The 17863-nt window shown below is 41.4% G+C and overlaps 1 protein-coding gene across 2 annotated transcripts in view; it reads left to right on the plus strand.

Moving 5' to 3' along the window:
- slc22a18 (solute carrier family 22 member 18) overlaps positions 1-17863 on the plus strand; it is a 79605-nt gene that overhangs the window by 18186 nt on the left and 43556 nt on the right. The gene's annotated exons all lie outside the window — the stretch shown is intronic.

The following is a 17863-nucleotide window of genomic DNA, read 5'->3' on the forward strand; positions in this document are numbered from 1 at the left end:
TTCCCAATCTGATCTCTCAGTCCTGGGCCTCCTCTATTGCCAGAGTGAGGCCCAGCACAAATTGGAGGAACAGCACCTCATATTTCACTTTGGTAGTTTATTGAACATTGACTTCTCTAATTTTAGATAGCCATTGCTTTCTGCCTCCTTCCCCTCCCCCTTCCCAGCTCTCCCACAAAGCCTACTGTCTCCGCCTCTTCCATTCTTTTTCCCGACCCCCCCCCCCCCCCCCGTGACATCAGTCTGAAGAAGGGTCTCGACTCGAAACGTCGCCTATTCCTTCTCTCCATAGATGCTGCCTCACCCGCTGAATTTCTCCAGCATTTTTTGTTTACCAGTGATTTTAATGTTATCTTTCTGATGCATGATGGGAAGTTTATTTACAACTTCATCAATGTGGCAGCAGACCATGTACCGTCAATGAAGATGTTGATTTGTTGAAAAGATGTTTTTCCTGGGGCATAGAACATCTATCGTTGGACAGTACTGCATATGAGTAGGCCATTTGGCCCACAATGTTTATTCTAAACATGATGCCACGGAAAAACTAATCTCATGTACCTACACATGATGCATATCCCTCCATCCCCTACATATCTATGTGCCTCCATTCTCTGCCAACTTGTACATTAACCTGAATGGTGTTTGTTAACATTTTTTGAGTTAGAGCAAATTAGCTATGGATGAGACACAACCACCTCAACGTGCGTGTATGTATCTTCTAGTTGTGTGGAAAGATAACCAATCATAGTGTGACATATTGGAATAGACCAAATCCCAGCCACATTGATTCATCTCTTTCATATAGCCACCTTTTAGTGTGTTTCAAGGATAGATGTCACATGACTTCCTTCTCCATTCACATAGCTTTGATTTTTAAAAAGCTTGCCCTGGCTAATAAACATAAGGTTGTTTTAGTTTCCTCTATGATGCAGATCTTACATTATACTTTTATACATAAAACAATAAAACAATACATTACAAAGCACTTCTAACAACTTAAAATATATAAATTAATTAGCCCCTTAAATGTTCAAATCTAAACTACCAATCGGGTTACATTGCATGTTTTTCTGATAGATTTTAGTTTTGCCTGGCTCTCCTAACTGTGCATGCCTGCAATAAAGTACATATTTCAATGGTTCAATGGTCCTTTATTGTCACGTGTACCATATAAGATAAAGTGAAATTTGATTTACCATACAGTCATACCAGAAAAAAGTTACAAGACACACAACTACATAAATGTTAACATAAACATCCACCACGTCAGCTCCCCCACATTCCTCACTATGATGGAAGGCAATAGAGTCTTATCTTTCCTCCTTATTCTCCTGGGGCAGTTGAACCATCTGCAGTCGTGCCGATCGAAGCTTTGCAGCCGCCGATCAAAGCTCCTGCATTGGGGCGATCGAAGTTCCCACAATCGAAGCTCCTGCGGCTTGGAAATCCCGAAGTCGTCCCCCCTCAAGGGACCGCGTGCTCCACGATGTTATCCGCAGGCTCCCGTGGTTGGAGCTCTCAAAGTCGATCCCCAGCAAGAGGTCGCCAGCTCTTCAATGTTAGGCTGCAGGGTGAACGGTGATCTGAAAAAAATCACATGTCCGTCGAGGAGATTTAAAAAAAAATGTAATTCCCCCCAAACCACCACCTCCCCCCCACCCCCCACATAATACAATGCTACAGATACACTAAAACATATATTTAACAACATACTAAAGACAACAAAGAAAGAAAAGGACGAGACAGACTGTTGGCGAGGCTGCCATTGTAGGGCGCCACCCGGTGGTCTCTCACCTGTGAATACTGCACCTTTGTTACTGAGAAGGATTCAATTTATTGTGAAAATCAATGTCAATGTTCGATACAAAATATTTTATTTTAACTCTGTCCCCAATTGATATCACATTGACAGTCCACCATTTTGATCGGTATCCTTCCTAATTCACAATTTAGCATGCCAAAACCAATTCCTGTGATGAATACTTTTATTTCAAGGTAATTTCAATGGTAGCAATGAATGAACTAGGTTTTTGTTTTAAAGGATGTGAATAAAACCAGGTCTTGGGTAGGCCTGTGCCTAATTTTTATATCGTAATGTGTTCAACAGCAGAGGGCAGCAATGGGCTACCAATAAATGTAAGAAATCTGTCCGGAGCTATGAAACAGCCCAAAGGGTGTGCTTGGCTGCACTCCAGGTTTAAGGGAGAGGGTGAGCCTAATCCCACTGTCTCTGTTCTCCGATTAGCTAGATTTAACCATGATCTGTGACATGTGGTTCGTGACTTCTTCTTTGTTCCATACCACAGTAGAAAAATTACATAAGAGGGTCTCGACCCGAAATGTCACCCATTTCCTCCGCTCCATAGATGCTCTCACCCGCTGAGTTTCTCCAGCTTTTTTGTCTATCTAAGAGTTCAAAAGATGTCTTTCGAGTTGATTTTGAAAAATAATACTTTTGCAATTGTTGGTGCTTTAGGGTCTCTTGACGTTAAGAAAAGCATTTCATAACTCACTTTTAACACAATCAGTTTTTATGAGTTTGATGGATAAAGTTTGGCATGGATGTCTATGATGAATCTCCTGCTCTTTTAAACTACCGTGGATGAGATCCCCTCAAAAGGATTTTATGCCTCATGTAAAAAACAGTGCTGTTTTGTCTAGATTGTGGTGCTTGAGTGTATCGAGAGGGACTTAAGCCCACACCTGATTCAGAGGTAGCACAAAACCGTGACTGAGATTACTAAAGAGGCTATCTGTACGTAGGAGTTTGTATACTCAGCCATTGACTATAAATCCCCTGGGAGTTGTTGGTGCTTGTTTTAAAGGATAAATGTGTACATCTGTCAGCTTCATGCAGTCACTGAGGTGGGTCGGTGACAAGAACCATGCTGTTCATACTATTAATAGTGTAGCCTTGAACCAAAAGAGCTTTCACCCACTCGCTGACTAGTTCTTTCCCCTAAAGGTGCTGACTCTTTCTTAAAGGCAGCAATTTGTTGACTGATGACTTATTGAATCAACATGTAAGATTTGGTATAGAATTTGCTGGCGGAATTTATCACTATCCTTCTGTTGAGAAAGGGGAGCGGGCTATTTACTGCCTAGAGCGTACTCTTTCACATTATTTTCTGGGAAGAGTTGATGAGAATGTGGGGAGAACAAAAACTGCAGTTAATGTAGGCTAATGTAAATGAATGATTGATAGTCGGCATGGACTTAGTGGGCTAAAGAACATATTTTTATTCTGTAAAGTTATATACCGGTAATTTTATTTTTCTATGAAGATCATGACTGGGCCTTTTTCCAACCATTTATAATATCCTTAACCATGCTAAAATCTTGTAGCTCTCGGTCACACGTAGTCGGATATCCACAGTCCTTTAGATCAAGCCCTGCAAAGAGTTGCATTCAATGAGTAAAAACATTTTGCCTCAATTTCTCTTTGAATTATTAGACCATTTGCAACTACCCCCTCCACCCCCCATGACACATACATACCCTTAAATTCACAAATACAAGCAAAATGCTGGAAATACTCATCAACTCAGACAGTGCCAGTGATGGAGAAACAAAGTCGATCTCCAGCAGAATTTACCTCTTAATTTTCCAGCTAGAGACTACGTTGCTCTCCCGCTCCGAAACTTCAGTGTTTGCCAAAGATCGACAGTTCTATTTTTTCAAAACCACTACAGGTATTGATCAACCTTACTCCACTGTTTCCATCGGTTAATCCCCCCTTCAGAGAAGTCCTACTAATGATTCTACAGTGCACTGCATCAGACAAATCCTACAGTAAATCCTCTTGGGGGTGCAAAAACTGAATTTACATCTGATGGTGTTACGAAGGAAATCCCTGTATTTTGTTCCAGCATCGACTGGTGGTATAAGTCCAAACCTCATCAGGCCTCTTTCTCCCACCCAGATCGAAAATCAACTAGGGTTCTCAAAGGATGGCACGAAAGACAGAGGTTTTATTCATGGGTTGCTGGCACCAGCACTGGGAGAAAAGAGAGCTTTTCTGTTGCGGTGGGCTCTGTGTAGACCAGATTAGGACACCATCTTGGCAAATTGATAACAAGAGCTCTAAAATGGACTTAATTGCAGGAAAGGATGTAAGTGCTGGGCTGGGGATCAGGGAAGGTTGGCTAGTTTAAGAAAGCAAGGATAACCATCCAGGCCACAGTGTACAGAGCAGTTTTGAGATACCACAAGCAGAGAGTAACTAGAAAGTTTAGTGGAATTATTTACAATTCTCGAAAAGAAGGTAAAAAACTACATACAAATACATTGGGTTTGAACATTTCCTGCTTCCTACACTCCTGCTAGAAATATATAAAATTATGAGAGACATAGCTAGTGTAGACAGTCAGAACCTTTACAGGGTAGAAGTATTAAAGACCAGAGGACATAGCTTTAAGGTGAGAGGGGCATTTTTTTAAGGAGATGTGCTGTTCATGTTTTTTATATAGAGAGTTCTGGGTGCCTGGAATAAATTGCCAGGGGTGGCAGTGGAGACAGAAATGATAGTGGAATTTAAGAGGTTTTTAGATGTGTAAATGGACATACAGTGAATGGAGGGATATGGATCACAGGCTGTGAAGGTGCTAAACAGTCACTCCACCTGATTCTGCGGCTTTGCACTGACAATTTAATAACTCTGGCACTGGCCACTCAAATCAGCTGCCCTGGACATTTTAATGACTGTTTTTACTGCATTTTAATGTTGCTGTTTTACCTGCTTTTAACTATTTATACTGTCATCAGGGACTGGATTGTTTTTACTGTTATTATGTGTGAAATGTTTAAGTTTTATGTGTGGTGCTCCAATATTCCCTGGGAAACGTCTTCTCATTTTGCACTGTACAATTGTTGCTTTGCAAGATGACAATAAAGGTTGATGATGATGATGATGACATGCAGGCAGAGGAGATTTGTTTAACTTGATATAATGTTCAGCAAGGACATGTGGGAATTACAGAGTCATGGCTGCAAGAGGGCCAGGGCTGGGAACTGATATATCTGCTATCGGAAAAACAGACAGGTGGGCAGAGAAGCTCTGTTGGTGTGGAATTAAATTCAGTCCCTTGCAAGGGGTGACATTGAAACAGGAGATGTGGAGTCAGTATGGATAGAACTAAGGAATTGTAAGGGTAAAAAGACCCTAATGGGGGCATCTACAGGCCCCCAAACAGTAGCCTGGATATAGGGTGCAAGTTGAATCAGGAGTTAAAATTTGCATGTTGTAAAAGTAATGCTACGATTGTTATGGGAGATTTCAACATGCAGGTAAACTGGGAAAATCAGGTTGGTACTAGACCCCAAGAAAGGGAGTTTGTGGAGTGCCTCCAGGATGGATTCTTAGAGCAGGTTGTATTGGAGCCTGCAAGGTATAAGACAATTCTGGATTTAGTGTTGTGTTATGAACCGGATTTGATAAGGGAACATGAGGTTAAGGAGCCATTAGGAGGTAGTGAGCATAATATGGTAAGTTTGAATCCAAGATTTGAGAGGGAGAAGGGTAAATCGGTGGTGTCGGTGTTACAGTTGAACAAAGGGGACTATGGAGCCATGAGGGAGGAGCTGGCCAAAGTTGACTGGAAAGATACCGTAGCAGGGATGACAGTGAAGCAACAATGGCAGGTATTTCTGGGAATAATACAGAAGGTGCAGGATCAGTTCATTCCAAAGACGAAGAAAGATTCTAAGGGGAGTAAGGGGTGACCGTGGCTGACAAGGGATGTCAGGGACAGTATAAAAATAAAAGAGAAGAAGTACAATGTAGCAAAGATGAGTGGGAAGCATGAGGATTGGGTAATGTTTAAAGAGCAACAGAAGATAACTAAAAAGGCAATACGGGGAGAAAAGATGAGGTACAAAAGTAAGCTAGCCAAGAATATAAAGGAGGACAGTAAAAGCTTCTTTAGGTATATGAAGAGGAAAGAATTAGTTAAAACCAAAGTTGGACCCTTGAAGACTGAAAAAGGTGAATTTATTATGGGTAACAAGGAAATGGCAGATGAGTTGAACAGGTACTTTGGATCCGTCTTCACTAAGGAGGACACAAACAATTTTCCTGATGTTCATAGTGGCCAGAGGATCTGGGGTGATGGAGGAACTGTAGGAAATCCACATTAGTCAGGAAATGGCGTTGGGTGGACTGATGGGAACTGAAGGCTGATAAATCCCCAGGGCTTGATGGTTTGCATCCCAGGTTACTTAAGGAAGTGGCTCTAGAAATCGTGGACGCATTGGTAGGTAGACGAAAATGTTGGAGAAACTCAGCGGGTGAGGCAGCATCTATGGAGCGAAGGAATAGGTGACGTTTCGGGTCGAGGCCCTTCTTCAGTCTGAAGAAGGGTCTCGACCCGAAACGTCACCCATTTCACTCTGTTGAGATGCAAATCGTATTCTCAATTTAAAAAAAGCAAATTTGTAAACTTCCTATTTGTTTGATGGAAAAACAATGAGCTCCACAGCACATAGAATATCCCCAGGTTGAGATCCAGCCTTGCACAGGATGAGAAAATCTCAACAAGAACATTGTCTGCGACACCAAAGTTTTTTTTTAGTTCCAAACATTAAGGAGTAAATTTCTATTCCTAAATATGTATATATCGACCACAGCTGTAAAGATATTCGTTTTTGGTCATTCTGGTAGCATATGCTAATATTAACTATAAAAACAATGAAAAATCAGCCCTTCCAAAGGAGAGGAACTGGAAATCGAATCATGTAGATTCCATTTAAAATATGGGTCAGATACAGGCATGAAGGGGACATTGTATTAAGTGATCCCAGCATGGAACCACTGCATGATTTGAGCAAGTTTTACAATTGCACTCTCTGTCCTTCTGCAACAACAGTCATTTCATGAATACAAGGCTGCCTTTCAACAGATCAGATTGGCTTGGACAAGTCCCATCGTGCCTCCAGACTTCCTGCCTTTTGTTACATTTATTCTTCATGTTGATGTTTCCATGGTGACATTATCTCAAAATATTTCCCTTGATACCAGAACATGCCTCAGGTAATAATGGGAAATCAAAGATGTTGTGGGAGGTCCAATCAATGGTCTAGAAAACAACAGAGTTACATATACTGTTCTAAATGTTTAGAGGTAACACTGCAAAAAAACAATGTAAAATATCTATACCCAGAGTTCAGCCTCTACTTGCCTGTCATTCAATAGGCAAGATCGATACAGTACAGAGGCAAATAATTCTCATAGTTGCAGCAGTGATATTTTTCATTTGTCCTGTGTTGGATTATTTCAGTCTGAGTGTCCCAGGATTGATGGGATGAGAGTGAGGACTCAGGTGGGACAGAATAAGTTAATTCACGCAGAATGAAAATTGGATGAGGTTCCTTAGGGGTTTAACATGCAGAGAACCCAGGAAGAACTGGAAGTACCTAGTGAAAAGCAAAGCCAGGACACCACTCTAATCTTTTGCTTCCAGTCCAAGAGCCAGGACTAACTGCTTTGAGATAGAGACACAAGACAGTGCAGATGTTGGAATCTTGAGTCCTGGAGAAACTCGGCGGGTTAGGAGGGAAATGGACAGACAGCATTTTGAGTCAGGACCCTTCTTGTCTAAATGTATGTTTTAATGTTCTTCAGTATGTCTTATGTGGGGGGTGGTGGGGGCGGAATAGGAGAAACCATTTATTCAGTCACTTACCTGGACGGAGATGCATTTTTTTCTCCGAGACACATCTCCCCCCCCCCCCCCCCTTGCCCCTTGGCCTACCAACTAGATTGGCACGGCCTTTCCGGTTGGAGACCGGCCCAGAGCTTCAGCAGCAGATGTAGCACGGAATTACCATCGCAGAGCCTGAGATCCTGTTTGAGGATCGCCTGTGTTGTAGCTCCGATCGCGGGGCCTGCTGACTTTAACATCAGGGAGCTGTGGTCTGTGGAGCTTCTAGCTGCAGGCGCGGTGCTGACCTAAACATTGCGGAGCCTGGGATCTTTCGCCGAGGATCGCCAGTGTTGGAGCTCCATCCAACTCGGCATGTGGACTTCAGAAGCCGCACTCTCCGGTAAGAAGCAGCCGATTCGGGAACTTCAAGCCGCAGAGTGTGTTCCGATCCGTCCCGATGTCGGAGTTCCGCTCATCGCAGCGAGAGGGCCTGTACATCGGGCCGTCCGTAGCGGCGACCGCAGAGGGATCTAGGCCCCGACCACGGGTGAATAAAAGAAGGAAGAGTGACTGAACTATATTGTCTTCCATCAATTCATTCATCAGTGAGAAATGTTGATTCCACCGTGGTGGATATTTATGTTAAATTCTATTGTGTATTGTGTTCTTTTTATTCGTATGGCTGTATGATACCTCAAATTTCACTGTACCAATTGGTGCATGTGACAATAAATGTAAACTTGAACAAACTCTTCAGACTTCTCTAAGTGCTTCCAATCTACTTTTGCACTCACTTGGCTGATTTATTTCCTTTTATCCATTTGAAAAATTCTGTTGCATGCTAACTATTAACGAATTGGGAAGCACAACGTCGAAAAAGGAGATCAGTGGACAATGTCATTCATTGTGTACCTCACTCCCTGCAGTAAGTGAATGGCATGTTAATGGTTATCATCAATCTCAGTATACCCCATCAACAGTATAAAATGTTGGAAACACTCGAACGCCACAGACAGCATCTGCAGACCAAATGAAAATGAATTAATTTTCTCATTGCTGATCAAGAAGCTGCAGTGATGATAATAATAATATCCCATTAATTTGAAATTTCTACTTTGTAATTAAGCCCTAAGGTTAATTTCAGAGTAATAACTGGCTATGTAGTTATTTAAAATACATTCATGAGGTGTGGGGATCACTGAAAAGGCCAGCATCTAATTCCCATTCCATATTGTCTTTGGGATGAAGCACCTTCCTTGAACTGCTCCAGACCGTGTGATGACATCAATGCCTCAGTGCTAGCAGATCACAAACTCCAGGATTTTGCCTCTATGATGAAGGAACAGCAATAAATCTCTTAAGTCAGGGCTTGTCATTCCAATGTGCTTGCTGCTCTTGTCTTTGTAAATAAAGTACATTTCTTGCTCTAGTATCTTTGGTTTAGTCTAGAGACTAGCATGGAAACAGGCTCTTCAGTCCACCGAGTGCGCGCCAACCAACAATCACCTGTGGATTAGTTCCACCCTACACACATGTTAACCTATTAAGCGCATGTCTTTGGAATGTGGGAGGAAACCGAACCGGAGAACGTAAAACTTCCTACAGAAAGCACCTGTTATTAAGATCAAACCCAGGTCTCTGGCACTGTAAGAATGCAGCACTTCCAGCTACACCATTGTTCTTTCAGCAAATGACACCAAAACATATATGGTCTCAGTGGGCTATTTCTACGCACTTTGTACTTAATATGGGATTGTGTTTATGTCTAGTAATAATTTACTGAACTGTTTACAAAAAAGAATTTCACTGTACCTCAGTGCATGTGATAATAAAGAACCATTGAACCAGTTTGTTTTTGCTCCAGATTTCAGCATCTGCAGTCTTTTGTGTCTCCAATATTACTGCGTTTGGAAGGCAACATACAAGTAGTATAATTATGAAGCTTTTAAATAGGCACATGGATATGCAGGGAGTGGAAGCATGTGGATTAGTTTAGCTTGGCATCATGTGTGGCACAGACATTTAGGGCCAATCCTGTGCTATAACTTTCTATGTTCTAATTGATGTCAGTGTCATTGATCAAAGAAAGAGTCAGACTAATCAGCCAGAGTTCCTGCCAGTTTGTGGTCTAGTGGCTGCAGTAAGTAGAAAGCAGTTTGCCAGTATCAAATGAGGACAACATTAGGCTGGAACAAATAAGAAATTTGAACTGCTGGGAATGAACAAATCCCAGAAAAGTAATCCAGAAAAGTAATCCACCATGTTGACATTCACTGGCTAGGTTTACATAAGTAAACGCCAGTTGAGTTGGAAACTAAGGCAGCACAGTGGCGCAACTGGTGGAGCTGCTGCCTCACAGCCTCCAGAGACCCGTGTTAAATCCTGACCTTGGGTGCTGTCTGTGCAGAGTTCTCCGTGTACCCATGGGGGTTTCCTCCGGGTGCTCTGGCTTCCTCCCACATCCCAAAGACATGCAAGTTTGTCGGTTAACTTGTCCCCGAAAAATTGCCGCTACGGTGTAGGAGTGCTTGCGAAGGTGGGCTGACATTGAACTTGTGTGAACGGGTGATCAGTGTTTGATGTGCATAGATGGTCAGCGTGGGACCGGTGGGCCGAAAGGTCTATTTCCATGCTGCATCTCTAAAACTAAAGATTTTGCGTGATCTCTGGAGAAAGAGTGGAAAAGCATAGTGAGAAGGCCTTTTATTAATATCGTTATCTTTTGTTGAATTATGGTGCTCAGTGAGTTCAATACAATCATGTCCTCAGTGACTTAGAAATATTTTGTCGACTGCTTGGCATTCCAATAAACTTTCCCCGAGGCCTGTTCAGCACTAAACTCCCTACTTAGCAATGAGTGAACAGAAATCAGGTGATAGCACATGCTGAAAGAAACCTTTCATCTCACTGCAAACTGAAATTGGCAGACACACATCCGCATTCCTGTGAAATTGTCGTTTATACATTATGCTTATACCCTGTGAAATATAATCCTAATTATTTTTATGTAATTTACCAATAGCTACCAAGTTCTCTGTAACACACTTATCCAAAACTAATACATACAGTATAAATGTACTGTTGTCTGTTAGTTTGTAATTAAACTCAAATCAGCCATTAAGGTTGTCAATGAAGAGTTCATAAAGGAGTAGTTGCTTTACAGCTGAATTACTGGAGTACAGCAGGCTGGGATAAAAGCTGCAACTTTACCAACCCTTGCTCAAATTTACCTGGAATACTGCACAATATTCTGGAGGAATGTACTGACATTGGAGGGAACGTGGCATGGATTTATCAGAATGACATTAGATTCCAAGAATTAAATGACAGAAATATTACATAAACTAGGGTATTTCCCCTGGAATTTAAATGGAGAATATTTCTGAGAAAAAAAACTATTTCAATTAACAATAAAATATAGATATTTTTAGAGACATTAAGTGATATGGGGAAAGGTAAAAGGATGTAGAGTTAATTTTTGGTGGTTAAAATTGCTGGAGGAGATTCTGACAGAGAAAAGTTAAGGAGCTATTAATGAAGTCACATGGCAGTGGACACCTGCTGAAAACCGATGCAGTCAATAGACAATAGGAGCAGGAGTAGGCCATTCGGCCCTTCGAGCCAGCACCGCCATTCAATGTGACCGTGGCTGATCATCCCCAATCAAGTACCCCGTTCTTGCCTTCTCCCCATATCCCCTGGCTCCACTATCTTTAAGACCTTTTAGACCTATCCAGCTCTCTCTTGAAAGTATTCCAGAGAACCGGCCTCCACCGACCACAGAATTCCACAGACTCACAACTCTCTGTGTGAAAAAGTGTTTCCTCACCTCCGTTCTAAATGGTTTACCCCTTATTCTTAAACAGTGGCCCCTGGTTCTGGACTCCCCCAATATCGGGAACAAGTTTCCTGCCTCGAGGGTATCCAAACCCTTAATAATCTTATACGTTTCAATATGATCCCCTCTCATCCATCTAAACTCCAGAGTATACAAGCCCAGCCGCTCCATTCTCTCAGCATATGACAGTCCCGCCACCCCGGTAATTAACATTGTAAACCTTTGCTGCACTCCCTCAATAGCAATAATGTCCTTCCTCAAATTAGGGAACCAAAACTGCACACAATATTCCAGGTATGGTCTCACTAGGGCCCTATACAACTGCAGAAGGACCTCTTTGCTCCTATACGCAACTACTCTTGTTATGGCCAACATGCCATTCACTTTCTTCACTGCCTGCTGTACCTGCATGCTTATTTTAATTGGCTGATGAACAAGGACCCCCAGATCCCGTTCTACTTCACCTTTTCCCAACTTGACACCATTTAGATAATCTGCCTTCCTGTTTTTTATAACAAAGTGGATAACCTCACATTTATCCACATTAAACTGCATCTGCCATGCATCTGCCCTCTCACCCAACCTGTCCAAGTCACCCTGCATTCTCATAGCATCCTCCTCACAGTTCACACTGCCACCCAGCTTTGTATAATTTCCAAATTTGCTAATGTTATTTTCAATCCCTTCATCTAAATCATTGATGCAGTCATTGAATAGCTGCGGTCCCAGCACCGAGCCTTGCGGTACCCCACTAGTCACTGCCTGCCATTCTGAAAGGGACCCGTTAATCCCTACTCTTTGTTTCCTGTCTGCCAACCAATCTTCTATCTCTGTCAGCACTCTACCCACAATACCATGTGCCCTGATTTTGTCCACTAATTTCCTATGTAGGACCTTATCAAATGCTTTCTGAAAGTCCAGGTACACTACATCCACTGGCTCTCCCTTGTCCATTTTTCTAGTTACATCCTCAAAAAAATCCAGATAATCGAGCATGATTTCCCCTTCGTAAATCCATGTTGACTCGGACCGATCTTGTTACTGCTATCCAAATGTGCCACTATTTCATCTTTTATGATTGACTCCAGTATCTTCCCCACCACCGATGTCAGGCTAACTGGTCTATAATTCCCAGTTTTCTCTCTCCCGCCTTTCTTAAAAAGTGGGATAACATTAGCTACCCTCCAATCCACATTTGGAAAATTATCACCAATGATTCCACGATTTCTAGAGCCACTTCCTTAAGTAACCTTAACTGACAGTCCCATCAGTCTACCCAACACCATTTCCTGCCTAATGTGGATTTCCTTCAGTTTCTCCATCACCCCAGATCCTCTGGCCACTAGTACATCAGGAAGATTGTTTGTGTCCTCCTTAGTGAAGCCTGATCCAAAGTACCTGTTCAACTCATCTGCCATTTCCTTGTTCCCCATAATAAATTCACATTTTTCAGTCTTCCACGGTCCAACTTTGGTCTTAACTAATTTTTTCCTTTTCATATACCTAAAGAAGCTTTTACTATCTTCCTTTATATTCTTGGCTAGCTTACCTTCGGACCTCATCTTTTCTCCCCATATTCCCTTTTTAGTTAACTTTAAACATTACCCAATCCTCTTGCTTCCCATTCATCTTTGCTACGTTTTACTTCTCTTTTATTTTTAAATTGTCACTAACGTCCCTTGTCAGCCACGGTTGCCCCTTACACGCCTTGGAATCTTTCTTCCTCTCTGGAATTAACTGATCCTGCACCTTCTGTATTATTCCCAGAAATACCTGCCATTGTTGTTCCACTGTCATCTCTGCTAGGGTATCTTTCCAGTCAACTTTGGCCAGCTCCTCCCTCATGGCTCCATAGTCCCTTTATTCAACGGTAACACTGCCACCTCCAATTTACGCTTCTCCCTTTCCAATTGTAGATTAAACCTGACCATATTATGGTCACTACCTCCTAATGGCTCCTTAACCTCAAGTTGCTTTATCAAATCCAGTTCATTACATAACACTAAATCCAGAAATGCCTTCTCCCTGGTAGGCTCCAATACAAGCTGCTCTAAGAATCCATCACGGAGGCAATCCACAAAACCCTTTCACAAGAAGAATGTGCAAACTTCACACAATTCCAATTCCCATATTGTCTCTTTATACTCATTTTTTTGATTTTCCCTATATAACATTAAGTAATGAAATGATATGCTCCGTATTCAATGTTATATTACTCTTTACCCAATGTCTACGAAGAGATCTGCGTTTGGTTGACCCATCTTTTCTCTCATGTGAAAAAATATCTACACTTCACCCATCTTCCTCATTTTGACCAAGGAAATACTGCTCCACTGAACACATTGAAAAATCCTCACCTTCTTTGTTCTGTATTATGGTCCAAGTCAAAGTTGGGGTTAATGATTTGGGCAATATTACAGAGAAAAGAAGGGGAAGTCCCCATTTCAACCATTCTGCAGCTCTTGCATGTCTATAGTTTCCCTAAAGCTTTCCCTACCTCACTCCCCTCCTCACCCAAGGGGTGAAGTATTAACAAAGATTCAGGAATTGACATTAAAACAGAAAATGCTGGAAATATTCAACAGGTCAGGGAACATCTGTGGAGAGTTCCGTTTAGTTTATTGTCACGTGTACCGAGGTACAGTGAAAAGCTTTTGTTGCGTGCTAACCAGTCAGCAGAAAGGCAATACAAAAAATACAATCGATCCACAACTGGTTTACAGATAAAAGACAGAGAGTTGTGGTGGAGGAGCAATATTCAGGCTGGAGATGTGTGACTAGTGGAGTTCTACGGGGATCTATGCTGGGTCTTCGGTTGTTTATGGTTTATATAAATTACTTGGACATAAACGTGGGTGGTTAGTAAATTTGCAGATTACACCAGGAATGCTGGGGGTTGTGGACGGTGAGGAAGGCTGTCAAAGTATACAGCAGGATATAGATCAGCTACAGAAATGGGTGTAGAATTGGCAGATGGAGTTTAATCTGAGTAAGTGTAAGATGGTGCACTTTGGGAAGTCGAATGTTAGGGTGCAGAGGAGGTTTACCAGAATAATGCATGGATTAGAGAATATTAGTTGCAAGACGAGGTTGGACAGACCTGGATTGTTTTCTCTGGAATGCCAGAGGTTGAGGGGAGATGTGAGATGCATGGATAGGGTACACAGACAGAACCTTTTTCCCAGGATGGAAATATCAATTACTAGAGGGCATAGCTTTAAGGTAAAAGAAGCAAAGTTGAAAGGGGATGTGCAGGGATATTTTTTTACACAGAAGGTGCTGCGTGCCTGAGGGTGATGGTGCAGGTAGATATACGATAGTGACATGTAAGAGTTTATATCGGCATATCGATATGCAGGGAACGGAACGATATGGTTATATGCAGGCAGATAATTGTTGGTCTTAGCATCATGTTTCACCCAGACATTGTGGCCGAAGGGCCTGTTCCTGTGCTGTGTTGTTATAGTTCTATGTCACAGTTAATATTAACTGATTTGAAATTGGGCATTGAATGATACTGTCATTTGCTGAATGATGTTAGAGATAAAAGAAATTCAAAGACATGGAGAAATATGAAAACTACTCAGGAGGAGGTAGAGAATAACACAAATGGGAGGAAGATGGCTGATACAAATTAAAGTATATACATGAGGTAATTTGTTTTGTGATGAAGTGCTTGGAATTTAGAGATATAGTGGGTAGAACAATGCAGAAATGGATGAAACAGGTGTAAGTTCAAGAATAAATTGTTATTCTTTATGTAAGAGTACAGAAAATAATAACAAATAGGAAAAGATAATTTTATTTGGCATAATTAAGGTAAGGACATTGCATCTTTTCTTAAAGGAAAAATGGATAAATATTTGAACTGGAGGAAAATACAGAACTGTGGAGTGAATGAGGTAATGGGATTAGTTTTGGATTGCTCATAAACATTTGACAGAGACTGGTTTAGTGTACGATCATACCAGTGCAGTATGAAATGTGAGGATTAATTTGAAATGGCACAAGTGGACATAAGGACAATTGAATGAAAACATTGTTTATTTGTCATCAAAATACTGTTAATTTTAGAATCACTGTTTATATTTGCACCATGCTTTGTGGCAACTGAGGTATTGGGATAGGAGTCACATTTGGTTTTGACTGCTGAACAGCTCACAGTTCATTATATGTATGTTTGGGCTTGCACTATGTCAGATGGCTAATGGTTTGTTGTCAAGTTTGTGGAAACTGGGGGGTGGCGGGAGGAAGTGGTATATCCTGAACATGTAATGCTGTGCTTAGCCTACATATAATTAGCTGCGGGAGGTTCGTATCAACATTAAACCACTTCCTGGCACTTGTGCATTAAACAGCAGGAGTATTTTTAAACGGTAGGAAACTGGCAGAATGTTTACCCTACATGTGGTGTTTTGATATTTAAAAAATCCTCCTACGCCTGATGTTTCCTTCCTGAATATGACTTTTTCACAAAATAAAATTATTCTTCTGTCACTTGGTTCCTCTGCCATTGCTTTCTGGAGAATCGTACTGGTATCAGGCCCAAGTAAACTTTCTTTATATAAACCTCAGAGACCAGTACCAGGATCTTCTAGCATGGGAGAGGAAGATCAGGTAAACATGGAATGGTACAGTACAGGAACAAGCTCTTTGGCACTCAATGTTCTTACCGAACATAATGCCAAGATAAACTAGTCTCATCTGCTTACCCATGATCCATTCCCCATCGTTCCCTGCATATCCATGTGCCTAAGTAACGGTATTTTAAACACTACTCTCATATCTGCTTCCACCACCATTCATAGCAGCTTGTTCCAGGCACCCACAATACTGTGTGTAAAAAAGTATTGTCCTGCATATATCATAGATTCATAGAGTGATACAGTGTAGAAACAGGCCTTTCGGCCCAACACTCACATCGGCCAACAATGTCCCAGGTACACTAGTCCCACTTGCCTGCGCTTGGTCCATATCCCTCCAAATCTGTCCTATCTATGTAACTGTCTAACTGTTTCTTAAACAATGGGATAGTCCGAGCCTCAACTACCTCCTCTGGCAGCTTGTTCCATACACTCACCACCCATCTCCTTTAAACTTTGCCTCTCTCACCTTAAAACTATGCCCTTTAGCCTTTGGCATTTCCACCATGGGAACAAGTTTTTGACTCTCTATACTATCTATGCCTCTCATAATTTTATATACTTCTATCAGGTCCCCCATCAACATCCAGGGTACCAGAGAAAACAATCCAAGCTTGTCCAATCTCTCTTTGTAGTTAATATGCCTTAATGCAGGCAACATTCTAGTAAACTCTTCTGCGCCCTCTGCAGAGCCACCACATTCTTCTGGTAATAGAAACACGTAATTTCTACATATTTAATATGGTTTTAAGTACCGGTAGTTAATGTAAATCTTATTTTATAGAAATATGCAGATCTGGTTCCGCTCTCTATTGGAAAGTTAGTATATTGATAGCCAATATTCATAAATAGTTACATTTACTGAATCTATCTCAGTGATGAATGTTATTTATGTTGAACTGAAGAAGCAAGCACAAAATAAAATTAATCTTGCATTAATACAAGCAATGTTGATGGGTTAAAATATAAAGACCGATCCATAATCATGCATTTTCTCTGAGCTTGTTCCTTGCCAACTTTTTTTTTAAACTCACACCCATTTCGGACATGAAAACTCTTGACTATTGAATGTAAAGCAAAAAACAGTGCAATAACATTTTTTATATCTACCACAAGAAGAGGAAGGTCATAGAAGAAAGGAAAACAAAACAGTTGCTGGTATTTTTGAAGTTTAAGATGACTAAATATTTTAAATGATTACCTTCCCCAGTTATTTACTAGGAATCAAATTACAGCACTGGGAGAGAGATCTTGGGGCCCAAGTCCATAGCTCCCTGAGGGTGGCAAAACAAGCACATAAAGTGCTGAAGAAGGTGTATGGTATGCTTGCCTTGCATTAAGTATAAGAATCAGGAACTCAAGACTTTGGTTCGGCTGCATGTGGAGTATTGAGTGCAGTTCTGGTTGCCCCATTACAAGAAGAATATGAAGGCTTTGGACAGGGCAGAGAAGAGTTTTATTCAAATGCGGCCTCGATGAGGGAGTATTAGCTAAGGAGAAGTTGGATTTTTTTCTCTGGTGCGTCGATGGTTGAGGGGAGATCTAATAGTAATATGAAGTATGAAAGGCATAAATAGGTTAGACCAGTGGTTCCCAACCTTTTTTTGGCCATGCCCCACCTAATCACCTCTAAAATCCTGATGCCCCTCCTTGCTTTCCCTTGAGAGAAATCGGAGGTAACTTAGATATTATAAGGGTAACTTAGCAAAAGCTCTTTGAATCGCATTTCTAAATCCAAT

The sequence above is a fragment of the Leucoraja erinacea genome, chromosome 18 (assembly GCF_028641065.1).
Source record: "Leucoraja erinacea ecotype New England chromosome 18, Leri_hhj_1, whole genome shotgun sequence".
Taxonomy (NCBI): domain Eukaryota; kingdom Metazoa; phylum Chordata; class Chondrichthyes; order Rajiformes; family Rajidae; genus Leucoraja; species Leucoraja erinaceus.